At 35.8% G+C, this 20,454-nt stretch overlaps 1 protein-coding gene across 17 annotated transcripts in view; it reads right to left on the bottom strand.

Annotated features, from left to right (window-relative positions):
• Window positions 1–20,454, bottom strand: part of BAZ2B (bromodomain adjacent to zinc finger domain 2B) — a 421,537-nt gene that overhangs the window by 327,805 nt on the left and 73,278 nt on the right. For 16 of the 17 annotated variants that reach the window (XR_003514169.1, XM_027559752.1, XM_027559720.1 and 13 more), the window contains exon 1: window positions 5,391–6,466. The gene's annotated coding sequence lies outside the window, so the exon portion shown is untranslated. Of the gene's footprint in view, window positions 1–5,390; window positions 6,467–20,454 lie in introns of those variants that run through there. The other variant, XM_027559699.1, reaches the window with a different exon arrangement.

The following is a 20,454-nucleotide window of genomic DNA, read 5'->3' as shown; positions in this document are numbered from 1 at the left end:
AAGCATTAATTTTATTTAAAAAAATTAAAAACAATTTACAGAGTAAATTTTTAAATATGTAAGATAAAACCAGTAGTTTCATCTTATGTTCTTAAGAGCCATTCATTTAAAAAAGTGCAGTGTTTAACTTAAAAATATCAGATCTCTTAAATATTTTACATCTCAGACTATATTATAATGCCACAAATCATATCACATTTAAAACAGATTTAAAAGTCATGTTAATTCACTTTCATTTAAGCTCCATATGTAATTGTAAATTAATCAAATATATTTATTGCTCATTATTCAAAGTTAACAGAGTCAACAAATAAACTTACAAAAAACTTTTTGACTCTTCTGTTTAGAACTGCTTTCCTTTAAGAAACCCAATGTGGAAAAATTCCTACTTAAATTTGAGATGCTTATTTGCACTACAATTAAAATTATATCATTTCTAAAAATGAGCTAAGCACTGATATTCCTTAAAAAAGTTTAATTTAATATACAGCTCAATTTACCATTTAGAGTATATGAATATCTGACATGATACAAATATTTTATGAGTAAATATATTTCTTAAAATTTGAATCATAGGCTAAGGTAATAGAATAATTTTAAGAAACTGCATGATGATTATATCAAATGGTTATATAAAAGTAACTATTATTACCTGAGTATAAAATTTACCTTTAGTCTCAGTAATGTATGATCTATTTAAAAGAAAAGCATTTTCATAAACTTATGATTTCAGGAAATCATAATTCAGGAATCACTCAGCGGTGTATTTTAAGTGTTTAAATTTGTTTATATTGTCTAAGAAGTCCTTTTAATGGGATTTAACTCAGCAAATTATCTATTCTAATCATCAATTTCACATTTTAAGAATTTCTTTTAAAGGTAAACTATTTTAAGTATGTTACAAATGTCATGCTCTGAAAAACTGTTAGTCTAAAGATTTTAAAATTAAAAATCAATAAATATTGGAACTAAAAAATATCTTTTAACATAGTGATAAGTTACATTTTATCCTTAAACTCATCATCCTTAAGCTTTTTACACAATTTTTTTAAAATGTGTTTTCTTCTGTTGAGATTATCACTCTTATTCTCCCCCTCTCCTATCTCCTCTCCCTCTGAAGAGAAAAAAAAAAGCAAGTCATTAGAAAAAGCTGAAAACGCCTTGGCACCAATGGGATGATCTGACACCATTTTAGTACCACGGTATGACAGTTGCAACTACCAATAAAAGTTAACTAATAAAAATATAATTTCAAATTTTAAAATCTTAAATTATTGCTAGTCCATTACTGAATGTTATTTTACCTCCTCATAAAGGAAATTAAACCCTACATTGCCCTTTTTGTCAATAACTATTCTCTCTTCTGATTATCTTCTATAACAAAAGTTTAAAGAAATGTTTAATCAAACAAGTCAACAATTTAAAAGCACAATATTTTTAAAGACTCATGATATAAAATATTTAATTAAATGGAATAAAAAATTTCTTAACCTCACAAGGTAATTAATCCCTCAGAATATCAGGTTAATTCAAAATCATTAAACCTTGATAAAATTATTTCCTACAGGGATCAAAATCACCACATCACTTTGTGCTAAATCCTATCTTCCTTTGATAGGTCTAAGGAGGACTAGTTCAAAAACTCACAAACTACAGCTCAAAATCCTTCTTTGATAAATCTTTACACTTAAAAGTAATCAAGTTTTATAACATACTTTGACTAATTCAAGGGATAAGACAAAAAACTAAACTTTTGTGCAACTGTAATATCCTACATCTTGTATAGTAACACAAAAGTAGCAACAAAGACATTAACAATTGCAGTTCAAGCTGGGAGTGACTGTTCTGTTTCAATTCAATGACACCACTAATGGCTTCTTAGCAGTTCCATGAAATCAACCAGCTGTCAAGTTGATGCATCAGAAGGAACAGTTATGCACTCCCATAAGAAAAAGCAACACATCAGGATGTTTGGCAAAACATCTGCTCCTTTACACTGTAGTTCTATAATAAACATGCAAACAAAGAAATGGGAAAAAGGGCAACAGAATTAAAATTCCAAGGTTTCCATTACAGTCTCATATGCATTTTAAATAAATGGCTTACAAAAATAAAAACAAATTTCTGCCAAGTTGAATAAGTTATTTTAAATCTTTTGAAAATGCAAAATATTACTCAGATTCTTCTAGAAAGGCAAAACTACATATAAATTGTTCCATTTTTAAAACTGAGAGTAAACTATAGTTACCAAGTAAAATCTTATTTTACATACAAAACTCAAAAAGTATTACTAACATATGCTTCTTTCATTTAATGTGTTTAGTAACTTATGCTAATAGTATTCTAATAAATGCATTTTCAAGACTGAAGAGTCTAAAAATAATTGTTCAAGAGTGTTTGAAACAGTAAATGCTGCTACAGTTCAGCCTTAGTATAACAGATAACAGCAAATATACTATCCCCCTGTATTTCAAAATATGTATCTACTCCTATTTCTGTCCAAACCATTATATGAATACATTAAGTTCTTACAAATAATTCCCTATTTTAAAGCATATAATTTTCTTTAAAAAAAGAAAGAGAAAAACTCATCATCACAGGCTTTACATACTTTTACATTCACCATTCATTTCAAACATCTATAAAATCTGCTTTTTTCTGTCTGAAACTTACAAGAGCCTCAATGTGTGGAAGTTATTGATTATGCAGCAGAGTGACAATATGTACAGTGTTTACAATAGGTGTGAGACATCAAACGTACTTAACTCCCATTTTCTTAAACTGCTTATCCTCTGTGCTTGCCATTTATAATCTGCCAAATCTTCTAGTCCTTTGTTGCATGTATAATTTAGAACCATCTGTTCTATGTGCTTTTAACTATTTAAACATTTTTCACCTACCTACGATTCACATAAATGTCAGACATTCAATTCAGTCAAGCTTTCTGTATTGCGTTTTACATAAAGCAAATCTCTAAATAAATAGCATAGCAGATAACACCAAATAAGACTGCTACAGCGATAGAAACATACCATATACAACCTAAGTTTTTATGTGTTAGACAAATCTTTCAATGTACTTGGAATTGTTTCTATTAGCTTTTTTTTGAGTTAATGGTAGTCAATGTTTTTCCCCAACCCAGAAGACAAAGAGAATGCAAATTAAATACAGACAGTTTCATGTCCTTGTTAGAAGAGAAGTAAATATGCTGACTGAAAATGACTACAGGAGATAGAATTCCACTTTCCCATTCAATTTGCATTGCCTCTTATTTATATACCAGTCAGTATATCATTAAGTTTGATCATGTGACCAACCGAACTTTAGTGAGGGGAAAAACTATTTTAGACAAGCAAATTAAAACACAAGTTTTTATTGTTTATCTTTTCATAATGGCTGACAAAAGAGCATATAACTTGAGATTATAAAATATATTTTTAAATCAATGTTGCCTTTTAAACACTAACTATATTTTCACCAATCATTTTACTTAATATCTGCTACTATATTTTTAAAGTATCCAGTATCTCCAGCTTTTTTTGAAAACTGTACCTTCAAAATGCAAAGAAATATGTAAAAAAACAGAACAGTTAATTACAAGAAGTGATCTAGGTCATCTAAAATAAGTATACATAAATATTAACCAAGCTGATTAAAGAAAAATCCACAGGAGTGGAGTAAATAAAAAAGGAAACATGCAAATATTCAAATCCTTTAAAGTATAAAAAACATATACACAAAAGCCTGCTAAATACCAAAGACCACTGTTTCCACCTTTTTTTCGCACAGTTTTCCACCTGTTACCAAAACATAAAATGTGCAGACGCCGAAGGCTCATTTTGAGAGCAGGACACAAAAATAAGCAGAACAGCTTATCGTTAACCTGTAAGTTACATGGTCCTTCACATGGTCGCTTAAAACAGGGAAAAAATTAAGCGAAAAATTTACTCCTGGTAAAATTTCTTCATAAAGTTTACATGACGTCACCGGGCCCCCTGAACATTCCCTAAACTTTGAATCTTAACCAGACACACTTTTTGACTTTCTGAGGTTTCTTCCCAGTCTTTGAAAAATAAAAATTAAAAAAAGAGAGAGAGACTTGAGAATAAAAATTGCCCAAGATGGCGAAACGCTTGTTGTTTAGAGGGCAGAGGGAAAAAAAATGGAGGATATTGTAATATACACAAAGGGATAAATTTCAGCAACTCGGCCAAGGACTGCAGCTGCTTCTCTCTTTATAAGGAAGCAACACACAAAAGATAAATACAGAAGGAGAGAAAAGAAGGGAAAATCTCCCAAACAGCAGGGCCAGTTCTGACTCTCCAAACATTTACTTCCTTTCCCAAGTCCCATTTCTGAGGTTCGTGGAATTACTTTAAGAGAAGAGGAGCCGCGAATGGGAAGGGAGCGGGGGAAGGGGAGCAAAAAGATTAAAAGAGCGAAGAAGAGTTGAGAACAGGAGGCAGCACCCGGGGAAGAACTGCTAGGAGACAGACATTACTGTAGGAAAAGCTATGCTCCTCTAATCTCTACGTACTGAAACAGACTTTCCAGGTATCCAGATCTTTTCCCAGTTCCACCTGCCCCTACTCCCACCCCACCCCACCCAGCTCACTTTCGGTAAACTCCCAAGCCCCAAGCTACTCGGGGAGAGAGAGCAAGAGAGACCCGAATTGGGGGGTGGGGGGTGGCAGGCGCAGCTTATCAGTCCTACAGGGAAGAGGGGGCGGAGGCAGAAAAGGGCAGCAGTAGGCGGACTGGGGGGGGTGGGGGGGTAATCTTGAAACTACCCCGGCGGGGATGGGGGGAGCAGCGGTTATTCCCGGGTAGGAACGGCGATCGCAACCGTGCCAGAGGTGATTTTTTGAGAAACCAAACTGTTGGCGGCGACCTGAGCGCTGGAAGCCGCAGGGAGGAAAAAAGACACGCGAAGCGCCGGCGGCCGAGCAAGGAGGCCGGCACAAAGGAGGCGGACTCGCGGCGGCAGCGTCTGCCCACGCCGGGGGAGGCACGGCCCCGCGGCCCTGCTAGACCGAAGTCCCGCACTGGCGGCTACGAATAAAGTTTACGTTCTCCTGAGACCGCACTCCCCACCTCCCACCCAGGACCGCGCATCTCCGCGTCCTCCTCCCCCAAACTGCAACCGGGACCCCGAGCACCACCCCAGCCTTCCAGCCAGCACAACAAAGAGACACACCGACCGGCGAGGGTAAACAGCCGCGGCCGGGCGGGCAGGGCGGGCAGGGCAAGCGCCTCCAGATAAGCAACTCCGGAGTCTAACCCACTCGCAGGAGCGCAGTTTCTTCTCTTTTTCGGTTTCAAACGGCTTTACAATATTTGGAATTTTCATCTTCACCCGCACCCCTCACACCCGAGGATTTTAAACTCACCTTTACTTTCGAACTGAGAGTTGCGGTGGATGGGATTTTTGCCTTCCCCAGATGGTTAAAGGTTACGATTTTTGTTTTGGAAACCCCACCACCTCCTTATTTCTATTATTATTTTTGCAAGAAAAGTATAAGGAGAGTTGGAGTGGAGGTGAGATTTGTGATCGGCAAAGCCCTGGACGCCCTCCTTCTCCGTCTTCCGCCTCTCTCTCTCTGATTAGTTCCTATCCAGCAGCAGATTGAAGCAGGAGATGATTCTTCTCAAGGTTTGTTCAGCAGCTTCACTTCTAGGCGAAGGCTTCATGAACCAAGTGACGTCAACCAACAAGGCTTCTCTCTCTCTCCTCTCTCTAACAATGAAAGTTGCTGTTAACAAGGGAAAAAAGAGAGAGAATTGTTTATACCATTTCAGTTCCAATAATAAATGACCCATCAGCTCCTAAAGTAGCCAAGGGAGGGGAGGGGGTGGCTTCTTCCTCCAAAGAATCCTGTAGCTTTGAGTTTGCACCGATTCTTCTTCCAGGAAAAAGTTAAGGAACTCTAATGTTTTGTTTTACTTTTAAAAGTAAAGAAGACAGAAAATAGGATTGAAAACGTAATTTTTTTAAAAAAGTACACGGGCGAATAGGGAGCGTAGATTAACAATGTTCACCTAAACTTTGTAAACTCAGAATTTGGTTAAAATCTAAAAGTCAACTAAATGTAATATGTTTGGAACTCAAAATAAAAAGCAGGACGCAAAATGGTCCCAGGATAAAATGCTACTTCCCTAACCCGGGAAGGTTAAGCTGCTGTAATGTTTATGCACTGAGTTAAAATTTAAATAAAACGTTAAAATAATAAGTCGTTTTAAAGTTATACGTTAAAACTTCAAAAGGTAACCTCAATAGTCCCCCCTACACACACACTTGTGAGAAGGCAAAAAAGGTGGGGAGAGGATAGCTAATTGTAGGAATTAGAACACTTAAAATACCAAGTTAAGACTAGGTAACCTATTGCTCCATCTTTAAATTACACACGAGGTATGCTATTTGTCTACCCCACAATTTCTTCTAACTTCCTATTTTTTACCCTTCCATTTTCATTTTCCTCCACTAATTTAAACATCCTGAAACCAATAAAGTTGAACTAAAGGTGAAGTACACCCCATCCCCTCCTACAGCACACCACCCTATAGTTTCCTAAAAAAAAAATTTTTTTAAGGCCTTATCCTTAGTAATGCTTTATTACCAAAGATAATAATTAAAGATAATAATTAAAGATAAATAATTAAATTTTTTTCATTGAGGTAGTGTTTTCCCCCTGGAACACATTAAAAGTCCCAAAAGTTCATATAACTAAAAACTGCATAATTTAATCTTCAGGATGAATAGTAAGTGAAAGGCAACCTATAGAAAAATAATTTGACCATATATGTGTATTTTGTACATGCATATGTAGATAAATGTATCTTAAAAGATGCTATTGTTTTATGTTTCCTCTTCAGCCACTGGCTGTGATTTTAATTGTGCTGGAGGATCTTCATTAGTATTAACACATGGGGAGATTTCACAAAGCTGCTTCATTAGGAAAAAAAAAAAAGCTTGGCAGACTAGGTCTTTTTGCATGCACTGAGAATGTCAGCCTTACCTCGGTCATTTGTAACATAATAAGTGCAAGTACAATGATTGCAATGCAGGAGCACTGGGGGAAGGGCAGAAATACTGCCTGTCTAATAGGGATATCTGAAAAGAAGGCTGCTCATTACATAGTAAAATGTATGCTAAAAATTAGTGAAGATGATGTCTCAGGAGACTGATGCTAAATAAATTAATGTGCTGATATGTTTTTAATTATTATTTTTGTAATAGTTTATTTCATTCTCAGGATTCACATTGAGCAGCAAAGCTGTGCTAGCACTTATTGATTTTTTTTCCCTGCCACATTCCCGGAATACAGATTTTAATCATTTCACTACACCACACTCAGTAATTTCATTAAAAACTGGAACCTTCCATCCCCAGAAAACCATTTAATTTCAATGACATACAATTCTGGTCTTAGCAGAAAACTGTCTCCACAGTAAAAGCTGGCCTAAGGTTCAAATGCATAATTTAATCCTGAGTTTTCCATGCTCTGCATTCCTTTGAAGCTATAATTTGAGTAACTACCTAATAACTGTAATAAGGATAATAATTTCCTTATAATATATTATTAACTCATATTTAATTAACTCAAAGGCCAAGTTCTGTACATGTATGACTGGGTCAACAGTTCCACAATATCAAAATTTACTAATAATGTTAAAGAAAACTACAGATTCCAGTATAAGTGTGGAAAGCTAGCATTTAGATATTACTTTAGCAAAGTAACATGTAAAAAATATGATGCATTTTATATAATAGGGGTCATTACTTATAACTGTATTTTTAAATATTTGGAAGTAAACAGGACAATTCACTGGTATTTCTGTGTGTAAATAAAGTATTTTAATATTAATATTTCAACAATCTGTCAATCCGTTTCAGACATTTTGTCTAATCATTAGCATTACTGCTGAAAATATTCAATTTTGGAAGGATAAAAAGAAATAGCTAGATTCAAATTGTTTGAATTTTCATATAAGAATTCTCTTAAAACATTTCTCTGGAAATAAAGTTGTGGCACACTTGAATAACTTATATAACTAAGAATGTATCTTTTACTTAAATACTTTTAAAATAGACTGCAAAGCATAATTCAAAGTTTGGTTCCAATAAAATGCTGAAATAATAATACTGGCTTTGAAGATGGCACACTGGCTTTCCAGACAATGTTTCATAAGAATATGTAATTTACATTGCCTAGTTTTTACAAAAAAGCACCTGTGGGGAAAACTGTTTAACATAAGAAAACTTATTTAATAATTAAAAATTTTAATATATGCCTAATCAATAGAAAATATGGTACACAGATAATGAAAGTGACTAACTTACATATACATGTATAATTTCAAGTTGAAGCCATATATAACACAAAGTTGTTTTTCTCTTGGTTGAATAATGAAGTAACTTAAGAGTGTCATCAAATGTTGAAATAAAGGGTAAATGTGGTAATAATAAAGAATTTGATTTTGGTATGTTTAAGATATTTAAAAACTGTATTTTTATTATCATCAAGGGCTCTTTACATAGTTTGAAAAATATTTTTTAAATACAGTTGACAAGTGAAAAACTCATAGATGGATATAATAAAATGAATTTATGTATTTTAATAAAAACTTCAATTTTTATATTAAAATATGTTTAAAATAATTTGGTGTTATTTGGTAATTCAATATATTACTATCCAATTTAATCTATACCTTTAAGACTGATTTTTAAAATAATGAAATATTAAAAATTTTAAACTGGATTACTCTAGTATTTGATACCCACTTACTAGGAAGTTATGGTTAAATTATTTTTAAATATGATTCTTTCCCTTTTCCATGTTATCACATATGATTATTTCAAAGATGACAACATAGTCATAGAGTTGGGGGGGTGGAGAAAAAATAATTATAAGTTATAAAATAATTTGGCTCCCATAGCACTGTTTCTTCTACTTAAGTTCATCATTTAAATTAGTACTTGATCATGTACAGAATTATAAAAGAATTTAATGATCAAATAGATCTTTTCCAATATAAGTAAAATCCTATATGTGATATACACCTAGACTAATTATTCATACCAATAATTATTCTAAATTAGTACCATAAATTAATTATTCTACCACTATAGACTAAACTGTACTTTTTTTATAAAGCATTATCTATTCTTAGGACCAAGACAGAACTTCATAAACAGGAAGAGATAAAGATGGACAGGTATCCTATTGTAGGTTCGGTTACATGGACCTTCAGAGAGTAAGGAACTCTCATGTGCAGAGAACAAAGTCTAGGCTGACTACAAACTACAAAAAGCCAAACGAATGAGAGATCTTAATAGTAGAACCACCTGGCCACTGTCATGTCTTGTTTCTGTTTCAATCAGTACAGACTAATGAAGCTTTATTTGTTTTCATTCACTGAACAAACATTTGAGTGCTTGCTATATGCTATGCACTCTGCTAGAGGCTGGAAAACACATGAAAGCTCACATTCTGGTTGATGTTGAAAGTGTGAAATTTCTGGGAGATCAGAGACTTACAAAAATCACATTATAAAGATACAAATAATAAAGTTTTGCTAGAATAAAGAGGATGGATCTACTAATTCTAAGAGTCTATATAAAAGCTTTATCAAAGAAAGGCCATTTGAACTGCATCTCAAATACTGAGAGCTTTCCAGGCAAAGAAGACAGGAACAAATTCTAAGTGAAAGAAAGAAACCATAAATTTAAATTATAAAAGCTACCAGGTCTGATGTCCATCCAGTAGTCAGAAATTCAGTGTAACAGGAATACTCAGTGTGAGTTGTAAAATAACAGGGACTAAGGAGGAAAACCAGGGATAAGGCCTTATGTCCCTTGGTTGAATTTATCCTGAAAGCCAACAAAGGTCAGCAAAGAAGTAACATGATCAACATTATTTTTAGGAAAAAATTAACTGTATAGATAGTGCAGATGATAGACTATATTATGAAGAGGTATCTTAAGAGACCATGAGAAAACGGTAAAAGACAGTGGTACTGGAGGTTTAAAGCAAAGTAAAATGTAGATTTTGTGACAAACTGAGTTAAAAGGAAGGATTAAAGGAAAACTAAATTTCTGGCTTAGGGAACTGGGCAAATGCTGCAGTCATTTAGTCAGGTCCAGAATACAGAATACATAAGGGAAAACAAATCATAAGGTGGTCTGGAATTAGAACTTGAATTTATGCTTTATAGGTCATTTTTAAATGGGATTATTAAAATCAACTGAACAGTTTTTCAAAATGTGCATACCCAGGCTCAATATCTAGAGACTCACTACGTCTGGGTGGGGTCAAGTGTTTATTTTCTTTTTTAAAAAAACTCTTGATAGTGCTTCCAATAAACACTGCTGATTCAGAACACTGTTACAGAACTTCCCTGGCAGTCCACGGGTTAAGACCATGTTTCCACTATAGGGGGCACAGGTTCCTCCTGGTGGAGGTGCTAAGATCTTGCAAGCCAGGCGGCCAAAAAAAAAAAAAAGAATGCTGCTACCAGCATAAATTGATTATAAAATTCATTTGGAATAAAAAAAAAAAAAACAAGAAAAGCCTAGAAAACCTTGAAAAAGAACATTGAGAGTGGAGGGGGGTGTCATATCAGATATTAAATATGCTATAAAGGCTTAATAATTTAATGGTAGCATTGGCACATGAAAAAAAAAAAGACCAATAAAATAGAAAGTTGAGAAATTACCCAAGTGCATATATATGGAAATTTAACATAGATAAAAGCTGTATCTCAAAGCAGTAAAGAAAAGATGGACTTTTTCATAAGTGGTGTTGAGATAACTGAGTAGTCATAAGGAAAAAGATGAATTTGGATCTGTTCCAAGAATAAATTTCAAAAAGATCATATTTAAATATAAACATTTGAACCATTCAAGTACTAGGAGAAATTACGAGTCAATTCCTCTGTAAGTGAAGAATAGGGAAAATGTTCCTGGCAATCAATGGTCAAAACTAGATGAAGTGAAAATATGAAAAACATTGTAACACAGACAATTTAATAACCCTACATATAAAGAGTATCCAAAAATGAATAAAACACCAACACCCTGAGAGAAAAATGGCAAGAGATATGAACAGACATTTCACAGAAAAAGAAATGCAAATGCCCCTTAAATAGAAACATTCTCAACCTTCTTCATAAGAGAAATGCAAATTAAAATCACTGATATACTATGTCTCACCCAACAAATTGGCAAAAATTCAAAATTTTCACAGCACAGCCTGTTAGTAAGGCAGTTGTGGGGAAAAGGAACACTCTCAAATATTGCTTGTTAAACTGAAAAGTAGAAAAAGCCCAACAAAAGAGACGTTCATGGAATCTAGCAAAGTTACATATACATTTTATTTTTTGTCTGGCAAATCCCACTCCAAGAATCTGACCAAAAAAGAAGTTATTCATTGAAGCATTGTTTCTTATAGCAAAAGTTTCTATGAAAATTAATACAGAAGCCTCAATAAAATGTAGTCTGAAGGTCAAAAGAAGGAGCTGTCACCCATGTTCCAGTTAAAGTCCACACAGATCCCAACAGAAGGAGACACCATGCATCTCCAGCTGGAAGTAATATGGTTTTACTACAAATGCCAGCAAGAGGAAGATATCTCTTCCTTCCTGGCAACAGCTCAGCCAATGGGACTGTCACAAGTCAGTCAATTAAGAGCTGTTACACTTTGCACTCTCGGTTTCCTCAATGGACTTTTTATCAACATCTCTCCTGACTCTCCCATCTCCTCTATAAGAATTTTCTTTCCTTTGCTTTATTGAACTTGCTTGTGGTTCTTCACACAGTTGCATCTCCCAAACTGCAATTCTGTGTTGCTCCCTAAGAAACCCCATTTTGCTGGTAAAATAACTGGTTTTTCATTGTTTTAGGCTAACATATGGAAATAACCCAAAAGTCCATCATAGTGAAATGGTTGAATAATTATGATACATACATGCAGTGAAGTACTATGCAATTTTTAAACGGGAATAAAGAATATATGCAATATAAAGTAATTCACTGCCTACTCCAGTATATATTGTTGAGTAAAAATATCAAAGTGGGAAAAAACATCTATGGCATATTACCATTCACCTATCTCACTTTTTAAATTAAATGAAAAGTCAAAACCTTAAAACACAGTGTTAGTGGCTCAGACGTGTCCGACTCTTTGTGACTCCATGGACTGTACGTAGCCTGCAAGGCTCCTCTGTCTATGGAATTCTCCAGGCAAGAGTACTGGAGTGGGTTGCCATTCCCTTCTCCAGGTTATCTTCCCAACCCCAGGGATCAAACCCAGGTCTCCTAAATTGCAGGCAGATTCTTTACCACCTAAGCCACCAGGGAAGCCCTTAAAAATGGTTACCTGTAAAAAAGAAGGGAACAGAGGAGCAAAGATGGAATAACAGGAAGTTTTCTCATAAAAATGTGACTTCAGAAACATAGAATATATATAATTTACAAATTATAAAACAAAAATACATTAAAATTTTAAAGTGATCCCATCTAAATAAGTGAACTTAATTATATATGGAGTTGGTGGCATAACCATACAGAGAATATTCTAAGTGACTTTAAACATAGTAGTTTTTATCTTCTTTTTTGGCCACACCATGCAGCATGTGTGGAGAAGGCGATGGCACCCTACTCCAGTACTCTTGCCTGGTAAATCCCATGGACAGAGGAGCCTGGTAGGCTGCAGTCCATGGGGTCGCTAGGAATCGGACACAACTGAGCAACTTCACTTTCACTTTTCACCTTCATGCATTGGAGAAGGAAATGGCAACCCACTCCAGTATTCTTGCCTGGAGAATCCTAGGGACAGGGGAGCCTGGTGGGCTGCCATCTATGGGGTCGCACAGAGTCAGATATGAAGCGACTTAGCAGCAGCAGCAGCAGCAGCATGCAGCATGTGAGACCTTAGTTCCCTGGCCAGGGATTGAACTTGCATCCCTTGCATTGGAAGCACAGAGTCTTAACCAGTAGACCACCATGGAAGTCCCAGGAATTTTTAAAAACCATATTCAAACACTTAACAGTACTTTCCTCATATGATTTAAACTAAGAAATAAACTTTAAAGCAGCAACAACAAAACAATAACTTAAATTGTTATCCTCAGCCACAGTTTTGTGATATTAATTGGTGGTGTTATTGTAATTAGGGGCTTCTTAGGTGGCTCAAGTGGTAAAGAATTCTAAAATACAGGAGCCACAGCAGACACAGGTTCGATCTCCTGCGTCTACAGCGAGATCCCCTGAAGGAAGAAATGGCAACCCACTCCATTTTTCTTGCCAGGATAATCCCAGGGATGGAGGAGCCTGGTGGACTACAGTCCATGGGGTCACAAAGAGTTGGACATGACTAAAGCAACTGAGCACGCACACACAAGCACATTCTTGTAATTATATTGCATGCATAGTCTGAGAAAAAGCAAATGGATAATTAAGTTGGTGTTTTGGGTGTGGGACAAAAAAGGACAGATGTAAAATCAGTGAGTTACATAAAAATTATGTGATCACGAATTTGAACTGGATATATCAGAATAAACTATAATATTTTACATTTAAAATATATGTATTTCTTAGTTCTGCCTAAAAACGGGGACTATGCAGTAGCAACTAGCACATACTTTTATATCCAATTATTGACAGTAAACAACATTTGCCCCTGAAACAGATCCCTAGAAGCAAAGGCTGATTCTAGGATAGGAAATGTTCAAGGTAAGCCTAAAATATCCTATCATACTATTAATCATGAAAACTATCAAAGATTACTGGGGTAATGTAAAAGGACTTGAGAATAAATGTGAAAAAGCCAACTTGAATTGGTTCCCACTGGCCAAAGATGAGACAATTTAAGCTTTTTAAGAATAACTAAAATGGACTGCAACGTAACATACAACTTAATACATAATTTCATAATGATACTTTAAAAAAACTCATTATTCACCTTTGAAGAATGCTAGAGAACCAACTCATTATTTTGAAAATTGGTAAATAAAGGAAACAATTTAAGTCTTTTTCAACATTTCATACCAAATGTACCTTTCAGTTCAGTTCAGTTCAGTCACTCAGTCATGTCCGACTCTTTGTGACCCCATGAATTGCAGCAAGCCAGGCCTCCCTGTCCATCACCAACTCCTGGAGTTCACTCAGACTCACGTCCATCGAGTCAGTGATGCCATCCAGCCATCTCATCCTCTGTCGTCCCCTCCTCCTCCTGCCCTCAATCCCTCCCAGCATCAGAGTCTTTTCCAATGAGTCAACTCTTCCCATGAGGTGGCCAAAGTATCGGAGTTTCAGCTTTAGCATCATTCCTTCCAGAGAACACCCAGGACTGATCTCCTTTAGAATGGACAGGTTGGATCTCCTTGCAGTCCAAGGGACTCTCAAGAGTCTTCTCCAACACCACAGTTCAAAAGCATCAATTCTTTGGTGCTCAGCTTTCTTCACAGTCCAACTCTGACATCCATACATGACTACTGGGAAACCATAGCCTTGACTAGACGGACCTTTGTTGGCAAAGTAATGTCTCTGCTTTTGAATATGCTATCTAGGTTGGTCATAACTTTCCTTCCAAGGAGTAAGCGTCTTTTAATTTCATGGCTGCAATCACCATTTGCAGTGATTTTGGAACTCCAAAAAATAAAGTCTGACACTGTTTCCACTCTTTCCCCATCTATTTCCCATGAAGAGATGGGACCAGATTCCATGATCTTAGTTTTCTGAACGTTGAGCTTTAAGCCAACATTTTCACTCTCCACTTTCACTTGCATCAAGAGGCTTTTTAGTTCCTCTTCACTTTCTGCCATAAGGGTGGTGTCATCTGCATATCTGAGGTTATTGATATTTCTCCCGGCAATCTTGATTCCAGCCTGTGCTTCTTCCAGCCCAGCGTTTCTCATGATGTATTCTGCATAGAAGTTAAATAAGCAGGGTGACAATATACAGCCTTGACGAACTCCTTTTCCTATTTGGAACCAGTCTGTTGTTCCATGTCCAGTTCTAACTGTTGCTTCCTGACCTACATACAGGTTTCTCAAGAGGCAGGTCACGTGGTCTGGTATTCCCATCTCTTTCAGAATTTTCCACAGTTTCTTGTGATCCACACAGTCAAAGGCTTTTGCATAGTCAATAAAGCAGAGGTAGATGTTTTTCTGTAACTCTCTTCATTTTTCCATGATCCAGCGGATGTTGGCAATTTGATCTCTGGTTCCTCTGCCTTTTCTAAAACCAGCTTGAACATCTGGAAGTTCACGGTTCACGTATTGCTGAAGCCTGGCTTGGAGAATTTTGAGCATTACTTTACTAGCGTGTGAGATGAGTACAATTGTGCGGTAGTTTGAGCATTCTTTGGCATTGCCTTTCTTTGGGATTGGAATGAAAACTGACCTTTTCCAGTCCTGTGGCCACTACTGAGTTTTCCAAATGTACATTAGGAAACCTAATTTGAAATTGTGTTTGTATGTATTCATATATATGTATAAAGGTGTGTATATGTATATATATATATGTACCTGTGTACATACATATATGTAACAAGATTTGAACATAAGATTTAACATTTTTTTAAATGAAATGTTATTTGCCTGTACTAACAGATATTGTGATCAAGCATATGATTTACCTGTGAGTTTCAAGGAAAATGAAACAAAGAGGGTTCAGGATACTATTCTTGTCTGGTAAATAAGAAAATAAGCAATTCATTAAGACAAACTTAAAACCTTGGAGTAAAATATCGAAGTTTGAACCCAATCTTATAGCCAATGCATAAACATCATCTGTATGGTCTTTCTCATAGTAATACTCTGTAAAAGCCAAGGGCATGGATGACTACAATTAAGTTCACTGCATTAAATAATTAACATGTCAGTCATATAAGGCTATGTAGGTTATGCATGGGATCACTAAAGGGGCAGCAGCATAATGAATCCAAATCATACAACCACATGTAGTCAAAAGTTAAATCTTTAGGAATTTTGCAAACTACTTTTTAAGGATGAGATGGTTAGATAACATCACTGACTCAATGGAGAATAGTTTGAACAAACTCCAGGAGACAGTGAAGGACAGGGAAGCCTGGCATGCTGCAGTCCATGGAGTCACAAAGAGTCAGGCAAGACTTAGCGACTGAACAACTTTTTAAGCATAGCTATTACTAAAAAGTAATATCTTCAAACATATTAAAAACAAATACAACTCATCACTTATTTTATTATGCTTTACTAGTATTGATGTCCTCAAGGTTATTCATGCCAACTGTAATATGTAGAAAAAATGATACAATGGTGTGTCACTGCCCATCTCTTCCCAACTCTATTACCAGTGACGTCACATTGGTAGCTTGAAATAGACCACTGTGGAAATGTTTACAATCTAGAAATCAGCAAACACTACAAATCGGGGCATAAGCTTAATGTTTTATTAATAGTGTAGACTTTAAAAAGTAGTTTTAAAAAAGTTAATAAACTTAAATTTAAATTATAACACTGAAATAGCACAAAAATGGAGAAATAATTTTCTAAACCATTTTAAAACTATTAACAAATTGTGAGAAGTCACATCATTGATGAAAAAAGTAAGGACTGTTTCATTTTCATCTTACTCTTAGATAAAAATATCAATGACTATGTATGTTAGCACTACATTCTTCAACAACTGCACAACTATAGGCTGACTACAAATAGGGCTACAGAAAAAAGAATTTGGTAAAAATCAACCAAAGCATTCTGTAAGAATCAATTGGCTATCTAGATTTTACAATATAGTATTGTATATGCTATTCTTTGTAAGTTGTATATATTTTTATGTCCAGAAAGATTTACCAGTACACCTTTGTTGGGGAGGACCACAGTTACTAGACCTTGAGGAGCGCTCCGTCCAACGAGAAATGAGAATACTCGAAAATACCTGGTACAACGTGTTAAATACTCTAACAGAGGTATTGAAAGTGAAAGGAGGACACATTGCATGCGCCTGTGTGCTAAGGGGCTTCAGTTATATCCAGCTCTTTGTGACTCTATGGATTGTACCCTGCCAGGCTTCTCTGTTAGAAGTGGTTATTTTTTTCTGGTCGAGATGGGAGAAGGAAAATGCATATCCTGACTTGTGAAAGAATCCATCTCATAGTAATAAAAGCTTCTTTGCATTATAGTCTGTCCTAATGTATTATTTTCAGCACTAAACTCTGTAATAATTTAGCTCTGAAAGGCAGTTTTTAAGCTCTACAAGGTACTGATACATGCCTTGGGGCAAGCCGTCTGAAATTACAGAAACAGTCTTTTTTAGGGTCATGAAAGTTATTTTATTTTATTTTTATCCACATGCCCTGTGGGATCTTAGTTTTACAACCAGGGACTGAGCCTGGGTCAGGCAGTGAAAGCATCAGTCCTAACCACTGGACAGCCAGGGTATTCCCATGAAGAAATATTTTAATCTCATATCTGATTTCAAAAATTCACAACTACCTGCCCTCTTGACAGCTAGCCTGTTTCAGGTCGAAAAACAAGTTTTCTATTTCACAGCATTTTGAAGAATATACACTCAAGGACCAAAATTCAGTCATAAGCACAATTTTCATGATTTCCTTTAAAAACTGAATCAAGATCAAAATCCATATTGTTTATAGACAGTTGTGCTCTGGGAATAATGTACTATGAGAATTAATAGTCAACAGTCAACTCTAACTTTTAGTGTAGTTATGTTTCTGTATTCTGCTTGTACTCTGTCAACACTGAATCCAACAAACCTTTTCCAGAAAAATCTTTGGTTCAAAAAATAATCATAAAGCAAATTTTAAAAATTTCTTTCCCTTTAAGCATGAATAGTTAGTGACTAAAAATAAAAACAAACAAGTTGTCTAGGACTTCTCGCTCATCAATAATAAAAGGCTCATGTGTGCTCCTTATATAGAAGGTGTCATCTGACTAAAAGTTTCGATTAGCATGTTATAGAACAGATAGACTATGCTTTCTTACTATATATCATTGATATTATAGTGTCCCAAAGTACTACATTAAAGGAATTTTGCCAATAGTTGATTCTGAGTTCTCACTAGCCATAATATTTATTATTTTGCTGCTGGTTTAATAAACTTGGCACTGTATGGTTTTATATCTGCTTTTGCTCTGAGAAGTACAATATTGAATTAATACTTCCTTCGCTTTAGTGTCTTCTCCATCTTTAGAGAAAATAATACTGGAAGGCGTTATTTTGTATCTGTGGGATGCTTTCGTTATTTCAACACAATAGTTTACCAAAAAAAAAAAAATGCCATTATGTTTTCTTTAAAAGAGAATCAATGACCTTAAAATATCCTAGCCCAGGGAATTCCCTGACAGTCCAGTGGTTAGGACTCCACATTTCCACTGTAGGAGGCACAGTTCACCCCTAGTTGGGGAACTAAGATCCTGCATGCTGCACAGTGTGACGTGTGTGTGTGTGTGTGTGTGCGTGTGTGTATGTATAAATGGGCTTCTCTGGTGGCCCAGATGGTAAAGAATCTGCCTGCAATGTGGGAGACCTGGATTCAAATCCTGGATTGGGAAGATCCCCTGGAGTAGGGAATGGCAACCCACTCCAGTATTCTTTCCTGGAGAATCCCCATGGACAGAGGAACCTGGCGGCCTATAGTCCATGGAGTCACAAAGAGTCAGCGACAACTGAGCGACTAAGCATAGCACAGCACACACACACACACACGCACGCACACACACACATATACATTGGCCACACTATGTATACATTTAAGTATAGATTATAGATATATATGTCTGTGTATATATATATACAGTATATATTTTAGTACTTCTCTCCACACCCCCCTAATATATTTATAACCTTACTCTCTTTTCCATTCTTGACTGAAGAGAGTGAATTGGAGAGTGAAATTATCCTCTGAGAGGCAAATCAAATGATAGAAGCACCTGGAAACAATTTATGTTGAATCTTTAAAAATGACAACCAAAAAAACCTTATGAACTGTGAATTATTTAGTATGGCCAAAGAATCAGAAGAGAGGAGCTTTTGTGGTAGCTTTTATGTGTGGCTTTTGTTGGAGGAACTGGGTTCAGTTCTTTTCAGATTTTCTTAGGGGAAGAGCCCTTGAGATTTTGACCATTCCCTCATTTCAGGACTCCTGAAGCCTCTGCTTCTGCCAGGAAATATCCCTAATCCTCACATATCATCTTTCAGACATTTCTTCCCAGCAGCTTTTTCTATTAAACACAGTTAAAAAAAAAAAAAAGAAAAATGTAAGGAGATTCTATACAGTTATTCCTCTACTACTTCATTTGTGTTAATGATAAATCTCAAGATCACAGTTAAGCTTGACATTAAGATAAGATTTGGGGAGTAAATGTGGGGCTGGATGCCATTCTGCTGCTACTGCTGCTAAGTCGCTTCAGTCGTGTCCAACTCTGTGCGACCCCATAGACGGCAGCCCACCAGGCTCCCCCGTCCCTGGGATTCTCCAGGCAAGAACACTGGAGTGGGTTGCCGTTTCCTTCTCCAATGCATGAAGGTGAAAAGAGAAAGTGAAGTCGCTCAGTCATGTCTGACTCTTAGCGACCCCATGGACTGCAGCCTACCAGGCTCCTCCACCCATGGGATTTTCCAGGCAAGAATACTGGAGTGGGGATGCCATTGCCTTCTCCGCGATGCCATTCTAAGCTTTGGCAAATCTGTTTCTTTCCTCAACTATCATCTTTTGAAACATATGACATTGAGATTCTATCATTTCTTATTTCTGATTACTACTGATGCATGCTTTGTTTTCTTCATTCCTCTGGTTCTGCTCTTTTTTTTTAATTGTTGAAGATCATATGAATAGGTATCAGAGGGAAATTCTGTAGTTTCTTTCTACCATCTTTACACAGTCTTATTTTTTTGGCCGGGTGCTGGGCCACTGCAGTGAAACCCTGGAATCCTAACCACTAGGCCACCAGGGAACTCCCCCTACACAGGAGTCTCTTTTCTTAATTGCAAACATGCTTAATTGAAGGCATATTAATTATATTTAAATGATAATGACACATAATAACAAAATTTATAATCTTGAGGAACTTTGGTCTTTAGAACCTAAAATCCTTTAATACATCCTCTAATTACTAGATCATATCATGTATTCTCTTCATCATTTAATTGTTCCTAGATTACTTAGTGAATACCTATTATGTGCCAGATACTATTCTAGGTGCTGAAGACGAAGCAGTTAAAAAAAAAAAAATAACCTGCCTTCATAGGACTGACTTTCTAGTGGGGAGAGACAGGCAATGAAGACACAAGCAAACACATAGTATATATCAGGATCACCAAGGGCTGATCTGTAAAGGGTCAAATAGTAAATGTTTTAGGCTTTGGAGGCCATGTGTCTCTGTAAAAATTACTTATCTTTGTCACTGTAATGAAAAACCAGTCATAGGCAACATATTAAAAGTGGGTAT

Source organism: Bos indicus x Bos taurus, chromosome 2, assembly GCF_003369695.1.
Source record: "Bos indicus x Bos taurus breed Angus x Brahman F1 hybrid chromosome 2, Bos_hybrid_MaternalHap_v2.0, whole genome shotgun sequence".
Lineage (NCBI taxonomy): Eukaryota > Metazoa > Chordata > Mammalia > Artiodactyla > Bovidae > Bos > Bos indicus x Bos taurus.
This window is presented reverse-complemented; position numbering and strand designations above follow the sequence as displayed.